At 38.0% G+C, this 17,514-nt stretch overlaps 1 long non-coding RNA gene and 1 pseudogene across 1 annotated transcript; one reads left to right on the forward strand and one right to left on the reverse strand.

Moving 5' to 3' along the window:
* Positions 1-5,320: 5,320 nt before the first annotated feature.
* Positions 5,321-17,179, forward strand: LOC140886507 (cyclin-T1-3-like; annotated as a pseudogene).
* On the reverse strand, positions 6,566-9,854 carry LOC140886508 (uncharacterized). Its single transcript, XR_012151574.1, has 2 exons — positions 9,201-9,854; positions 6,566-8,646 (listed from the first exon to the last, which is right to left on the reverse strand). It is a non-coding gene; the product is annotated as an uncharacterized lncRNA (long non-coding RNA).
* Positions 17,180-17,514: the final 335 nt, after the last annotated feature.

The following is a 17,514-nucleotide window of genomic DNA, read 5'->3' on the forward strand; positions in this document are numbered from 1 at the left end:
AATACTTGTTAGAAAACCTTGGCAACCCCGTTTTAACAACTTCCTCGCCTGAATAAGAGATATCACCTGAGGAATATCACTGCTCTGAGATGCATGAAAAGTAAACGGGTCGCCTCCCGGCGGTTTCACTGACACTGTCCTCCGACGAAAATCAATCGAAGCTCCATTGACTGTCAACCAGTCCATACCCAATATCAAATCAAATTCACTCAACGGCAAAACCACCACATCTGCGCGAATAGAGTGCCCCTGAAGCTCCAACTCTAGTTCTCGAATGACACTAGAGGTAGAAATAATCTGTCCTGATGGCATAGTGACATCATAACCACTGTCAACAATCTCGGGTGTGATGCCTATCCGTCTGATAAACTCCAGGGAGATAAATGAATGCGTAGCCCCTGAATCTAGCAACGCAAACGTGGAGTTGCCTACAACTAAAATTCTCCCTGCACGCAGAAGAATCCCAACAATTTCATACCACTACTAAAGTTTCCCCCAAAGATAAGTAACTAATAACCCTTAATTCTAGTCACAAGTAAAACATGATTCTTATTCTAACATGCAGATAGGTAACCCAAATAACAACAATTTCACAAGAAAAACGAAATTCTTAACCAAAGGAAGAAATTATAAAATACTAGGGGTAAGATATACCGGTGATCAAGGAGGTGTCTGGGTCTGCCTCCTCTGCCTGCATAACGAACACTCTACCAGCAGTGTTCTTCTTCCTCGGGCAACTAGCTATCTGGTGCCTCGGCTCTCTACAATGGAAACAAACTCCTGCTCCCAAAAGACAAGGTCCCGAATGCATCTTCTGACACTTCGGGCAAGTAGGAAAACCTCCAGTATTAGGGGCCCCGCCCCTAGGCTGCTGTGGCCTCTGCTGCTGGTTCGGGCCCTTAGACGGCCCAGTATACTGCTTCTTCACAGGAGGCTGCGAAGATGGTCGTTGAAATCCAGACTGATTCTGTCTCTTCCCCTGCAGCTCTCGCTGTATCTCTCTCCTACCCTCCTCTGACCTCAGTGCTCTACTAACTGCCGTCTCATATGTAGCGACGTCCATCATACGTAGGTCATGCTTAATATCCGCCTTCAGTCCCTCCACAAACTGCCTCATCTTCTCCGGTGGACTGTCTGCAATCAGAGGCACAAAATGACAGCCCCTCTCGAACTGTCTCGCATACTCAACCACTGACCTATCCCCCTTTCGGAGACTCATAAACTCCCGGATCATGCGACTGCGCACATCCTCCGTGAAATACTTGGCGTAGAAGATACACCTAAACTCCGCCCAAGTCAATGTAGGAAGATGTACTCCCCTGGCAGCACCCTCCCACCAAAGAGCTGCATCTCCCTTCATCATATACGTCGCACAGTTCACCCTGTCGGCGTCAGTAATCCCCATGTATGCAAAGATGGAATCCAAAGAACGAATCCACCCCTCAGCCACCAATGGATTGGTGGTACCAGTGAACTCCTTCGGCCCCTTCTTCTGGAACCGCTCAGCTACGTCCTCCTCGTGGGACAGTCTAGGACGTGTAGCCTGCTGCTCCAGCAGAGCAGTAATCCCTGCCATCATATTAGCATTGGCCTGCTCCAATGCTGCAAGTGGGTTCTGCGGAGGTGGAGGTGGAGGTGGAGGTGGAGGTGGAGATTCCCCACGTCTGTTCATAGGTCTCGGAGGCATTCTGCACCACCACATATTTCTTTACGTAAATCTCCATGCATAACTAAGTGTTTTAACATTAATGCTAACTTAAATTCTTAAAAGTAAATCATGCTATAAACACTTAAAACTTACAGACCGGTAGCGTGGATTTCTGAGCTCGCATAGCAGTAATGACCCCTCCAAGGACCGTGCTTTGATACCAACTGAAACGACCCTAACTCTTTAAATATAAATAAATATGCGGAAAATTTTTATTTTATACTTACTAAGTAATAATATGTACATACATGCCCATACATATATGCACAGAATAAATAGATTTAAAAATAAATAACTTAAATAAAAATGCAACCTTTAATAAATTAAATATCTGAGTCTAACATTTAATAAAATACTGACAAATAAAATACTGACATAAGCGGAATAAATAAAATTTGCATGCACTGAAAATATTTAAATAAAATGTATAACTCTGATAAAAATATTCATAACATGACATAGACTCAGACAACGGTCACGGGATTACTGCATGTCCGCTCATAGGTCCTCGCCGCCGGTGGGTACTATGTCCTCCTCTACGTACTCACCTGCACATATCAGTGTAGTGAGCCTAGAGGCCCAACATGCTAAAATAACAAGGGTTTAAAATAATTTAAATCACTTTAATACTAATACATAACATATACATGAATGAGCATGCTTAAAAGAATATCATGACATAACATAACTTAAATTAAACTTAAATATCATAATAATACATAAACAATGTTGAGCAAAATATTTTCTAACATCGAAAGGTTGTATCCATAGTGTAACCATACATATATTAAATACTGATCAGCGTGGTAAACCAACGTACGTGGCGGTGACGAATCACCTCTTAAATTGGCAGTAAACTGCCCTTCAATAGTTCACATATGGGGACGAATCCCCCTCAAATTGTCACACTACTTCAACTTCCAACATAAAAATTATTTTCTTTTGCTCAACCTTAAACATCAAATCATGCATAAAAATTATTTCATGAATGCATGTACTTAAATAAAATGTGTGTCCTTCATATATATTTAATTTAATTTCATACTAACATATAAATATTAAAAATAACTTCCATGCATAAAAATAATTAAATATATATTCAGGACACATGCAATTTTTCATGGGTTGTACTGAACTGCTGGCCCTAACAATCAAGCCCAAATTCTTAAATTCTGGCTCATTAATCCTGAGACTGGCCCAATAACATTCTATTTCGGCCCAATGAGCCCAAAAGCCCAAAGACTGGCTCAATAACTTCCATGGGCCCCCAAGCCCATAAAAATTATTGGACTAACTTAACTAAATTTAAATAAGCCCAATAATAATTAAATTTAACCCAAATAATTAAATGGTACCCAATTAAATTTTTGGATTTAATTAGGCCCATTTAACACTTAATTATACTTAATACTTAAAAATAAAAATACCCGAGCCCGACTCACTTAACCTTGACCCGAACCCACTAGACTTGACCCATGATTTATTGAACCCGACCCGGACCCAACAACCCGACCCGGATCCCTCAAAACCTCTAACCCGATCCCCCCTTACCCGACTTCCCCTCGGCCGTGAGCAGCAGGCCTTCATGGCCTGCTGCCGGCCAGCTCCGGCCACCCCTGGCCGGAGCGCTGCCGCCCAGACGTAGCCCACGTCTGGGCGGTCCTAACCCACCATGGCTCAGCCCGAGCCATGGTCCCTACCTCAAACCCGAAGCCCTCTTCCACTAAACCCTAAACTGCACCCCCCCTTGGACCAAAACTGAACCAGCGCCTCAGCCCCTTTCCAGCCCCAAACCGGCCGAACCACACCAACCTAGGGACCCTAAGGAACCCCCTGCAACCTCTGACCAGCAGCCATACAAGTCATGAAGCAAGAAAACGTGAGCATGATGGAAGAAAACATGAACAAGGTGCATAACAACCAAACCAAACGATTTTTCTGAAATTCCTTGAATAATTCTAATGCATACACACGCACACTATTAACCACTGATATGACACAAAAATTTGAGAAAGAAACATGCCTTGCACCGTTAAAAGAAGAGATAGGAGCGTGTAGAACGAATCCGGGACGACGGGACGACGAGCAACCTTGAAACTTCGAAGAAAAATCGGCTATGGAGCCTTGGAGATTTCTGATCGATGAAGAAGATGAAGGAGAGGGGGAGATGTCGGCTGAGAGCTTGGAGGCGTGAGGGTTGGGTAGGTTTAGGGTAAGGTTTTAATTTAAAAATAGGTTTTTAGGATAATAAAATATTAATATAAATTTTTAATTATGAAATATATAATAAAATCTCTAACTAATAATTAAAATCTGATAACTAATTTAAAAATCCCGAAATAAATAATTAAGGGAATTTTAAAGAAAATAAAAAGTCATTATTTTGGCTTATTTTGAATAAAAATGGACTCCTAAAATCATATAAAATTAAATACTAAAAATTTTGAGGAAATAAAACTCAAAATAATATTTTTGGGCTCTAAAAATGCTCATGAAATAAATTGGATAGAAAGTTGTCATCTCGTCCGTCCACGGTCCCGTCTACGCGATCAAAACAATTAATTTCCATAAATCGTGAAAATCACTAATTATGGGTTAAATGCTTAAAAATAACTTAAAACATGCACAAATAATTTCACATAATTATTTAACCCATAAATCTAAAATTTTCAATAAATAAATTTCCTAATTATGCATGCGAATTTACGTATTAAAAATACCGGGTGTTACAAAGAGAGAATCAAAAAATGAGCGAGTTGAAATGAATGGGGAGAGGTCTATTTATAGACGTTGGAAGGCTGCCTCGATGGGTTGCATCACTTCAGACGCATTGGTTCAGTCGAAGTGGTGCACTGGTTCAGTCGAAGAGACGCACTGATTCAGGCTGAAGCGTTGCACTGATTCGGAAGCAAAAAATAAAATATTTAATTAATTTTTGTCCAAAAAAATTATATTATGTTTCTCAAATTTTGTGTATATTTATTTCATTATATCATTAATTGTATTGCTTTTGCAGCTGACATATCCAGTCCAATAATTGTAATTAATTGGTATTTTCGTGTTTTTATTGATTTATCATGAATTTTTTTTTATTGTTTATTCAGTTTTTTTCGAACATGAATATTCGGTTTTATAAATATATATTTTTCCTATATTATTTGTAAATTATTGGGATATAGGCGACCCGGCGTACAATGGTAAGTTCTGTGGTGCGATGTTTTGGTATGAATAAAGATAGCATCGAAATAACGAATCTCAAAGTCCTAAGTACTCTTTATGTTGGATGCAAGGAAAAATGCAACGTCCATTTTTTAAGAAACCATCGCAAATATTGGACGCTTTATTATTTGGAGTGAGCGATAAGAGCAAACATTTTTGTGAAAACATTCGATCATACAATAACATGTTTTGCTTCAGAGCTATGAGAGGAAAAATAGACTCAAGTATAAATCAATTTGTAATGTTTTTATTTTTATTTTAAATATATATAGAATTTTGAATAATAATTATTTTTTAATAATATTATTTCGTGTATAGCACGGGTGAAATATCAGTAATTAAATTAAATTAATATATCATTTTTTAGTTTTCCCCAATCTTCTTGGCGTTCTTTCGGAAACCCTAGCCAGACATTTTAGTTTTCCCAAAGCTCTCTGCGTCACTTTGAACACAGGGCACGAAGATCTCCAGATATTCGCTCGTTTTTGGGTCAATCGTTTCGATTTTTCGGGTTCAGCTTCATTCGAACAGTAAGTTTTTCTTGTTTTTTTTTACTCGGCAACTTGAATCTCTTCATCTTTGGCGGCTGCAGAAGTCGCTCGATCGCTCGCACGAAGATCTTACTCACTGATGTGAGATTTGTGACTTCAATTTCTTGTTTGTTTTGTGTTTTGAAGTTATCTTTCTATCTTTGCGACTGTTTTTCGTTGTGTGAATTTTTTGAATTTTTCTGGTGGCTTTTTCGAGAGTTTGGGTTGCTTTTCGTTTTGATCTGGTCGAGTCAATGGTTTCTCTGGGTGGAGCGGAATGCGTTGTGTTTTTTCACTGTTAAGAAAAGCTCACACCGTCGTGAGATTGACGTCTCGTCTCCCCCATCACTTCCCAGTAAAGAAAATACGCATTCGGTGTGTCACTGCTAATGACATTCTGTAGAGCAGCCCCCTCATTCATGGCTTCCTTCCCTCGTTCAGTGGTCTTCTTTTCTCCACTGCAGCTTAGATCTCTTCCTATAACTTTGTGTTTTTGTATGCTGAGTTTGTTATTCCGAGACTATTATTCTTTGGTGTAATGGGGTAACCTGTGAGACTTATTTTAGTGGGATCCCTTATTTGACAACTTTTTTGGGCTTTCTGATGTTTTTGATTTGACCTCTTTTCTTATTTAGTAGGAGTAAGATGCAATCTTCTAATGAGTTCTGGTCGTGGATATGTTCTTTGATTAATGATTCTCAATTTTTATGATGATTGTTTATGTTTGAAATTTTTATAGTTTTTCTTTTGTTGATGCTGATTGTTGCATTCTGTTTGTCTTATTGCTTTTGCATAGAAAGACTTAAATATTTCATTATGTTCCTTTATTTTTAAATATGTCCTCTCAATGTTTTTAAATGAAATAAATAGAATGATGAAAGTTGCTAGTGCTCTGATGTCAATAAATGAAAATTGCTACTGCTATTTGCGATCCATATTCTTTTATTTACATTGCACATTGGTAAGAAAATAAATAGATCTGTTCTTAAGTCCCCATTTGGAGAGTGGCTGCGATTAATTGAATGATGATAGCTCCCCACCTCCCGGGAAAAAGAAAAAGACTCAAGCCAATTTAATCTGCACTGGTTTACCTGTTCGAAAGTTATGGTTAGGCATTTTGTATAGTCATTTGATTGGAGTAGCTTGAGTTTTTCATTCAGTACTCTTTTGAGTTTTTCAGTCAGTACCTGCAAATAATAGCATTATCTTGTAAAATTTTTAATGCATCTGTGTTCAAATATTACTACGATGACTTACAGCTATGCTACTATTGTAATTTGTATACATTTGTCCTTAACATGCTGTACAATCTTTGTTATAGTGTGCAGAAATTGTTCAATCATGAATAAACATACCTTAAACCATTTCCAATCAATATTCAAAAGAACAAGCAAATTGTGCTCTGGTAAGCACCAAATTTGTAAAGTGAAACATAAAGCAGACCGCTATGTTGCATGGATACGGGTACGAGTATCGTATCGGACACGACACGTATACGGCGATACGGCAAATTTTAAAAATATAAGACACGATACTGCTAGGATATGACGAATATTAAATATATATAAATTTAGTATTAGAAATTAAAAATCATAGAGTAGAAAACCATATTTCATCAATCATAATATCAGTGTTCTAAATTTCGCCCTAGGCGGCCGCCTAGTCGCTGGGCGCGTGCTGACCGCCCCGAAAAAGGGCTAGTCGGTCACCCTAGGCGGCCCTGGCGCCTAGGCGGTCCTGCGCGCCCCTAGGCGGTCCTGGGCGCCCCTAGGCGGCGACGGCAAGAGAGGTGAACGGTGGCGGCGGAGAAAAATGGGTTCGACAGGTCGAGCTCCAAACTTAGGAAAATAGGCATTGGAAGAAAGCCTTTGCCAAGAGGATTTTTCAACCAACAAGGCGGCGTAGATTGGAGCTTGAAGTTTCGAAATGGTGATGAGATGAGGAAAAAGATAGAATCTGCCGACAAAAATATGCGAGGAGAGAGAACTGAAAAAATTCCTAGGGATTTAAGATTTTTTTTGGGCTTTTACTATGCATCTTTTATGTGCTTTTACTATGCATTTATGGGCTCTAGGATTATTTTTTTTGGGCTCATAAAAATAACAGCCCAATTGGGTAGAAAACAAAAATTAAAGATGCTACAGATTTGTATTGGGGTTTAAATCTTCCTCCAACGTTGGAATAAACCAATTTATGTTGATATCGTGGAATCCGCCTAGCGGCGTCTAGTCCCTGCCTAGGCGGCCTAGGCGCTGCCTAGCGAATTTTAGAACCTTGCATAATATCCAAAAGCAACAATTAAGAAAATACATCCCAAAATTAAAAATAATCTGGGCAGTGGGCACAACACTAATTTCAGAAGGGAAATAAGAAAAAAACGTACCAGAAACTGGAGTGCAGCAATAGGCGACGGCGAGCACAGGAGAGCGGCGGGCCGCGGCGAGGGACAGCGACTGCCGATTGGTATTGGGAATTTGGGATGACTGAACGATGATGATAGAAAGACGCACTGGAAGAAAAATAATTGAAGAAGGAAGACTACTAATTAAGGCTTTTTAGGCCCAATTAATTTTAGTATATTTATTAAATAGTCCTTATAAGTCTTGTTGCTTTTCAATTTAACCTTAGAAATTTTAGATTTTTTGAAATTGAGCCCAAACTTATCGAAAACGTGTCCTAGCCGTATCCTAACCGTGTCCTAGCCGTATCCGACTGGTCTAACTTCAAAAAAGGCAAGGACACGTTTTTTGCCGTGTTCGAAATGGGTATTTGCGTATCCGTATCCGTATCGTATCCGTATCCAATACTTCAAAACAAAATCTGCTGTATTCATGCTACATAGGCGGACCATAAGCTGAACAACATGTTATTTTTTCTTTCTTTGTTTCTTTTTCTTTCTTTTTTGAATGGATCTAGACAACAAAGCAAGATTGAAGTGCAAAAAACACTTAATCTTAAGCAAGAACATGATTTTAAAGCAATCGCACTTTGTTTACGCACTTTGTTTAAACAACTAAAAGTTTCTTGCAGTGATATCCTCGAAATGATCCAATGGAGCACAACCCATTTGGTTACACCTACTGCTTGCAATAACGTGAATTTATGTCTGAGATTCTCATCACAATCCATCGAAATATTGATATAGCAACTTTGGAAAACTTAAAAAGTTTTTATTACTATTTTCATATACTCGAGCTCCAAACTTAGGAAAATAGGCATTGGAAGAAAGCCTTTGCCAAGAGGATTTTTCAACCAACAAGGCGGCGTAGATCGGAGCTTGAAGTTTCGAAATGGTGATGAGATGAGGAAAAAGATAGAATCTGCCGACAAAAATATGCGAGGAGAGAGAACTGAAAAAATTCCTAGGGATTTAAGATTTTTTTTGGGCTTTTACTATGCATCTTTTATGTGCTTTTACTATGCATTTATGGGCTCTAGTATTATTTTTTTTGGGCTCATAAAAATAACAGCCCAATTGGGTAGAAAACAAAAATTAAAGATGCTACAGATTTGTATTGGGGTTTAAATCTTCCTCCAACGTTGGAATAAACCAATTTATGTTGATATCGTGGAATCCGCCTAGCGGCGTCTAGTCCCTGCCTAGGCGGCCTAGGCGCTGCCTAGCGAATTTTAGAACCTTGCATAATATCCAAAAGCAACAATTAAGAAAATACATCCCAAAATTAAAAATAATCTGGGCAGTGGGCACAACACTAATTTCCGAAGGGAAATAAGAAAAAAACGTACCAGAAACTGGAGTGTATCAACAAAAAGCTTCTTCATTACAATTTTGCCAAAAAAAACCCTAGTTACATGATTTGAATAAAAATTAGTTATATAAGGGTGAGAATGAGAGCAATAGCTCATATTTTAAATTTAGCCTTGACATTCACCAAAATATTGAAAAAATTTGTCTAGCTAGTTGATTTCAAAGGTTCAATATTCATGCTCCAGCTGCTGCCTTAGCCAGTAGAATTCAAACAGATAGGAAAACATATACGTCTACGGGTTATGCAAGTTAATAAATGGAAACAAAAAACTTCAAGAAGTCCTTAATTCGGTCAAGTAAAACATGCATCCTCAAGACCTAAGCACCAAGAACTGATATGTCATTTATGAAGCTTACAGTTTCACCAATGAACTAAACCAAATTGGGGGAAGAACGCGGAGTAAAATAAATGAACCCATAAAATTCTAGGGCTCTTTCATAATCGAAAGACTAGAAAGAAGAATCAAGATTTCAAAGTAAGCACATTCGCGGATTTGAGATTCATATGTTGAATATGCAAAAAAAATCGATTTTGGCGAGAACAAGATTCGATTGTTTTAGCACAATAACAACACAGACCCAAATCATATGAAATAAGAAAATTAGGGCAAAATTGGCTTCATCTAAATATAGCATATCAAGATTACAATCTTATGATTCGCCACGGGGAGAGGACGTAATCTCTCACGCGGCAGATTCGGTGGCTGCGATAGTAGTAATCCAACGCTTCGGCGAGGGCTGAGAAGGAACGAGGATCCGCACGTATATCTTGGTCACTATAAAGGTTCACAAAGTATTGTGTAGGATACATTTATCAAATTTCAGTCTAAGTCATAGTTTGGTATATAAGATAGGATAATTACATGATATATATATCAAAACACGTAGTCTAAGAAAGTTCACTATGTAGTCTAAGAAAGATGAGTTGAACTTGGGGAATGCTGATGGTGCTGCAGTGGGTGTGGTGTTGGAAAACCTGCTGGCTGGGTCTTTGTAGGCGACAAGTTAGTGGAGAATCCAGAGAAATTGGCATACTAGTGGTAAAACAACTCTTAAAAAAAGAGAGAGTTTGATTAATCTTTCCTAGACTATGTGGTGAACTTTTACTTCATACTAGTGTTTTGATATTTCTTTCTGAGACTACGTAGCCATATCCCAAGCCGGTTCACTTATATTATATATCATGTACTTATCCTATTCTATATACCAAACTATGCCTTAGAGTGAAAATTGATAAATGTATCCTACGCAATAATTTGTGAACTTTTATAGTGACCAAGGTACAGTTGTAGATCCTCGTTCCTTCTCAGCCCTCGCCGAAGCGTTGTAGTTCTACTATCGTAGCCACCGAATCTGCCGCGTGAAGAGATTACGTCCTCTCCCGGTGGCGAATGGTAAGATTGTAATCTTGATATGCTATATTTAGTTGAAGCCAATTTTGCCCTAATTTTCTTATTTCGTATGATGGCGAATGATAAGATTGTAATGCTGATATGCTATATTTAGTTGAAGCCAATTTTGCCCTAATTTTCTTATTTCGTATGATTTGGGTTTTGTGTGTTGTTATTATGCTAAAACAATCGAATCTTGTGCTCGCCAAAACCGGATTATGGAAGAGCCCTAGAATGTTATGGGTCTTGTGTGTTGTTATTATGCTAAAACTATCGAATCTTTTTGCATATTCAACGTATGAATCCCAAATCCGCGAATGTGCTTACTTTGAAATCTTGATTTTTCTTTCTAGTGTTTCGATTATGGAAGAGCCCTAGAATGTTATGGGTTTATTTATTTTACTCTGCGTTCTTCCTCCAGTTTGATTTAGTTTATTGTTGAAACTGTAAGCTTCATAAATGACATATTAGTTCTTGGTGCTTAGGTCTTGAGGATGCATGTTTTACTTGATCGAATTAAGGGCTTCTTGTAGTTTTTTGTTTTCATTTATTAACTTGCATAACCAGTAGACGTATATGTTTTCGTATCTGTTTGAATTCTACTGGCTAAGGCGGCAGCTGGAGCATGAATATTGAACTTTTGAAATCAACTAGGTGGACAAATTTTTTCAATATTAGGCTAAATGTAAAATATGAGCCATTGCTTATATATCTAATTTTTAATCAAATCATGTAACTAGGGTTTTTTTGGCAGAATTTTAATGAAGAAGCTTTATGTTGATACATGATAGCCATCACGAGTATATGCAAATAGTAATAAAAACCTTTTAAGTTTTCCAAAGTTTCTATATCAATATTTTGATGGATTGTTCTCAGACATAAATTCATGTTATTGTAAGCAGTAGGTGCAAACTTTTGTTGTTTAAACAAAGTGCGATTGCTTTAAAATCATTTTTTTGCTTGAAGGGTTTTCAGATTAAGTGTTTTTTGACCCTAAATCTTGCTTTTGCTGTCTAGATCCATTCAAAAAAGAAAAAAAAAAAGAAAAGAAAGAAAAAATAACACGTTGTTTAGCTTATGGTCTGCTTTATGCTTTACAAATTCGGTGCTTACCAGAGTACAATTTGCTTGTTCTTTTGAATATTGATTGTGACAGAGTGCTTGAGGGTTTCATGATTCAATCTCTTTATTAATGTCCTTTTCCTTTTTTTCTCTTTTTTAAAAATTCGAGTTTCTTGAAAGTCACATGATTAACTGCTGTATTAATCTGTTGCACCACTTTTTAATCTACTAAAATCTAGTTTAACGTGCAGATGCTGATGGATGACTGTTATCTGAACATATCTTGCTAACACGCAAGTCATCATCTGGCATTGTCTAAACTCCGTGGGTAAGCAAAGTTTCAAATGGCAGGCCTCTTGTCTGGTGAGCCCTCGTATCGTGGAGCACCTGAAGGACATTCTAGGATTTCTCAAGAAAAACCAGAAGACAGTGGTGGGCAATGGTATTTCTCTAGGAAAGAAATTGAAGAAAATTCCCCTTCTAGACGAGATGGAATTGATTTGAAGAAAGAAAATTACCTGCGGAAGTCGTATTGCACATTCTTACAAGATTTAGGCATGAGACTTAAAGTGTAAGTTTTTTCTTTGGAGATTGGAAGTTCTTAAATAATCTCTATCTTGTTCATTTCCTCATTTTTTGTTTGTTTTATTTTACGAAGCATATGAATTCGTGTTCATTTTGCCAGCATAAACATCACACATTGGCTTTTCGGCCGTAGTGATATTTTGAGATAGAAGTGATATGATGGTCATCTATGGCACTATGTGAAGTATTTTTACAGCATTAGATTTATGCCGATGGATTGTATATATGCATGGTGATTACTTGTTATTTGCGTGCATAAGTTTTCTTGCTATTCTTATTGTTTAAGGTTGTGAGTTTATGTCATGTAAATTTTATGGCGTACATCTAATGTAAAATATCCATGCAAGGGAACATTGCATATGCTAGTTAGGATATAGGTAAGAATTCTTGCTTCTATCTCTTTAACTATCATGAGGATAAAGGGAGAAGGAAATTTTACTTTTTAAATTCCTTTTGTGTCCACACGGCGTATGCCCTTTGAAATTGATTATGTTAGTTAGTTCAATGCTGCAAGGTGCCACTGTAACATTGCATAACTTTGCCTGAGTGGAGACTTGGGTGTGTTATAGCTATTGAGGTTAGCAAGAAAAAAAGGAAAATTCCCTGGTCCTCAAATTTATCACTTCAGTTTAGAGATAGAGTGGTTTTGTATCTTGGACTGAAGGTTTCCCTCACTGCTCCGTGGCTGGCTGCCCTAATCGACCGACTGCTGTCTCACATATCAATTGAAGGATTGGGGATTTGAAGGCATCATTTTAAGAGGTTCATTGATGTGCTGGAATTTTTTATGCTTCTCACTGTACATACTTTTGCCCACTAAGAATATGCAGGCTTGTGCCACTGCCGTTGGTCTTTAGCATCTTCTTCTTATCATTCTATATGACCATCCATTTCAGGAACTATCTTCGATTGCCAGCCTGCTCTTATCGTGTTTCAAGATATTTGCTCAAAAACTCAAACCTTATCTTTTTTCGACTTAGAAACTATACCCATGGCCTTGTGGAACTGTAGCAACTCTACAGATCCAATGGTTCTTATATCTGATAATGAAAGGAAGTTGACTTGTCTCTACAGTCTGTTTTGGGGCTACTTTTTTGAAGCGTATAATTTTCAAGTTCATTACCATAACAGTGGTTTTTCTAAGCATGACAGCCTTAACTGGCAGATGCCCCCTATTGGCGATCATTAGAATCTATTGACATACTGATTTAGTTCACTATCCCATTTTTTGGTTGTTAACTGCACTTTAGTTTTTCCGTCGAAGCGTATGAATTTATAATGCTATAAATTTTTTCTGATTTTTATGCTGGATGTTTCATGATTGCAGGCCTCAGGTCACTATTGCTACGGCAATTATATTTTGTCATCGGTTCTTCCTTCGTCAGTCCCACGTGAAGAATGATAGGAGGGTGAGTTAGTTTATGCTCCCTCCCTTTGATCTTATCGTGTTCTGGAGTCGAGGACTTCCATACTAACTTGATTCGGTTGAGAATGACTATACATAACATAATGTTTACAAGATTAACATCTCGTGAACTGATTTTGGATATGAAGTTCTTCTTTCTTCAGAATCTTTCTAAAAAATTGCTTGTTCTGTTCTGGAAGTCATGGATTCTCGAATCAGGGCTACTTTAAGTTGGGGTTGATTTTCAAGGATAAAGGAACACGATATGGTGGTTGTGTTTTTAATGGTTTTGTTTTTAGGCCTGCTTCTCATGATGGCAGTTTATAGTATGATATGGAGTTTTTAGCAACTGATTATATTTAATGTGTGCGCTATAGTTTGTATAGAAAATGGCAGTTGTATCTGGTGTGGTTTTGCCTCAATGAAATTTCATCTCCAAAAGTTTTACGGCTGCCTTATTCAAATGCTTTTCCACCGGTAATAAATTCTAAGGTGATCGGGTCAAGCTCATCAATATCTTCTAGTTAGATGGGGTGGTGTATCTTATCCTCCAGGTTACGTTGGTTTTTTTGGGAAATATGAATCATGATCTTATTATGGATTTAAAACTAAATTCTTTGGGATTATTTGGTGTGTGGTGACTTGTCTTTGTGGTGGTTGTCATGACTAGATGAATCTGGTTGTGCATGTGCCTTGTTTATTGAGTTTCTTCCATATGAAGGGAGATCTTAGATTATGATATTCGAACACGTTATTTTAAGCCAAAAGATATGTAAACAGTGAGAAAAAGGACAAAAAATGAATTTATAAAGATACACAATGTGAAAAAATTTCTGGTGGAGATGTGCGTATTCAGTTGAATCATCTGTATATTTTCACTTTCTTCAACAACATTATTGTAAAGGTGTGATAACAGATCGGGTCTTATTTCCCTTTTGCTTTACAGACCATTGCGACAGTATGCATGTTTCTGGCGGGTAAGGTTGAAGAAACTCCTCGTCCTCTAAAAGATGTAATTCTTGTGTCTTACGAGATTATTCATAAGAAGGATGCTGCAGCCATGCAAAGGATCAAACAGAAGGTGACGATACTTTGTTCCTGGAGCTACTCTATGGTTGAATTCAACTGGTTGAACCTGATTGTTTGTTTGCATCTGCTTTTGACTCATTGTTCATCAGAAGATGCTTATATTTGGAAAACTTTTTGCAAGTGTGCAATCTGCATTCTTTGGTTTTCCATATTTGTATTTTGTGATGAGGTGTTGTGTCTTTTATAAGACAGTTATTTATGTTTAATCCTGGTACAGGAGGTATATGAGCAACAAAAGGAACTTATTTTACAGGGGGAAAGGGTTGTTCTGGCAACGCTTGGTTTTGATCTTAATTTACAGCATCCATATAAACCCCTTGTCGAGGCAATTAAGAAATTTCAGGTTGCTCAAAATGCTCTAGCTCAAGTTGCATGGAACTTTGTCAACGATGGGTATGATATATTATTTAGATTAGTCATGATAATATCCTATCCATGGCAATTCTTCCTGCATTTGACCTGAGAACACGGAACGCAGGCTCCGAACATCTCTATGTTTGCAATTTAAGCCCCACCATATTGCAGCTGGTGCTATTTTCCTTGCTGCCAAGTTTCTCAAAGTAAAGCTTCCATCTGATGGCGAGAAGGTTTGGTGGCAGGAGTTTGATGTCACCCCCCGCCAATTGGAGGGTTGGTGCCTTTCCTTTGGTAGCTTGCACATCAACATCATGCTAGCATGGACTAGGTCTCACCTCTCTAGAACACAACGAATGTTCGAAAAGATGGTGCTTCTAGTTGAATTTGATTTTTTTAGGTTATAATTTGTTAAAGGGGAATCAGGGGACGATCTAGGATAATGCACTTGATTGCAATGGGATATAATATAATTCACCAAACTTTTTTCCACTTCATAAATATTTCTCTTTGACTGGATGTTTTGTTATTTGCAGAGGTTAGTAATCAGATGTTAGAACTCTATGAACAAAACAGAGTGCCACCAGCTCAGGCTTGTGAAGCCGAAGGGAGTGCTGGTGGGGCTCAAAGACCTCCATCAAAAGGCCCGCCTACTGAAGAGCATGTTACCAATTCCCATTCCCATGGTGGTGCTACTGCAAAGGCAGTTTCATCGAAGCCATCACAATCAAGATCACTTCAGGATCCGCAACCTTCTGATGATCACAGTGGGCTTTCTAGAAATACTCAAATGCAAAACAATGAATATGGACGATCCCAAAAAAATAGCAATTCAGAGTTCAGAAGAGATCATGATATTAATGATACTGAGAAGCATGAACTGGAAGCAACACCTCGTGCTTTGAACGCAGAGGATGTCCAGAATAAAACAAGGTTTGGGAGTGAAGGACATGGAAAGCATGATCAAGAAGGGAATTCTGGTCGGATTGAAACGAGGGATCCAGTAGAACCAAACGATAAATATCAGGGCAGAAATTTGTCTAACAAGGATGGTGTAGTCGTCCAGTCGCCTCAAGATGCTATAAAAAAATTTGACAGAGAGAAGGTCAAAGCAGCCTTGGAGCGGAGGAAGGCCCGTGGCGACATTACTCATAAAACGGACCAAATGGATGAGCTTGAGAGGGAACTGGAGGACGTTGAAGTTCCTGGTGAGAGTGAAAAGAGTAACTACGAAAGGAAAAAGCAAAGCTGGTCTAAACCTTCAGTTAAACCGGGCCATGAGAGCTCTCAACCCGTCAAATTACCATATGAGGCCAGAGATGGTCATTACCAATCGACTAAAGGGCAATCATCACATGGAGCTGATTTTGATCCTGTGGAGGAAGGAGAAGTCGAATCATCACAGGGAAAACAGCCACTGATCATTTATCAGGATCCCATAAACAAAATCACCAGGACTATTCGGAGGATAGAAACAGACTGAGGAGGCTTGATTATTCAGAAAGAGGCAACAAAAGGCACGCACAGGAGAACCATGTTTGACATATTCACTGATTGCTCAGGTATGTGGTGGGGAAAATCTGGTATTTTTTTTATCCCCATTGGTTTGAATAGACAGCTAACCAAAGAAGTTCTGTGACCGACTACTTGATCATGCAAACAGCTAATTGAAGAGTTTATCACTTTATATTCAGGTTGATTGTTTGAATCCATTGCTACGCATTGTTTATACTTCATTGTTGGTCATCACAAACGTTTTCATCGAGAACTCTTATGTAATAACGGGTGAGGAAGAAGAGGCGATACAAATTATAGTGTATTGGTGGATGGGGTGGTTAGCCAAGTTTATGTTCGCATTCAAAGTACAAGGAACCAAGAATGGTACAAAAATATTGAAATTTTGAGTGATTCGAGATGTTGAGTCCAGTTTGATGTCTTGTATTTTATATTCTTTCCATGACATTATTCTGGATTTGAAGCCTATTTCATGGCAAATGTTGTGTCTATCATAATTTCAAGTGCATCATCTCTAAAGTTTTAGTGACTGATGCCAAGAATTCTTGTTCAGCCCTGTTTAGTAATTTCTGAATCAACTTTGATTAAACAATGTATTTGCTGGGCAATAAGTATAATTTTACGTTGAAAGTACCGCCACAAATTTTTAAAAATAAAACTTGACAAAGGTGTCTGAAATGATGAATTTGTCTAATTGCACCAATTTTTTTTAAATTTTATTTAGTATATGAAGTTTTTTTTTGAACTAAATTAATGAAGTTATAATCAGAGAAGCATGTGTTTTTCTGGGCAGTGTTTAATATTAAATGCAATGCTTGGTAGGTTGCCGGCATTATAAATGAAGGGACCATTCCATAGAGAATAGAATTTGCATAGTTTCTTCAAAA

The sequence above is a fragment of the Henckelia pumila genome, chromosome 3, assembly GCF_033568475.1.
Source record: "Henckelia pumila isolate YLH828 chromosome 3, ASM3356847v2, whole genome shotgun sequence".
Classification (NCBI taxonomy): Eukaryota; Viridiplantae; Streptophyta; class Magnoliopsida; order Lamiales; family Gesneriaceae; genus Henckelia; species Henckelia pumila.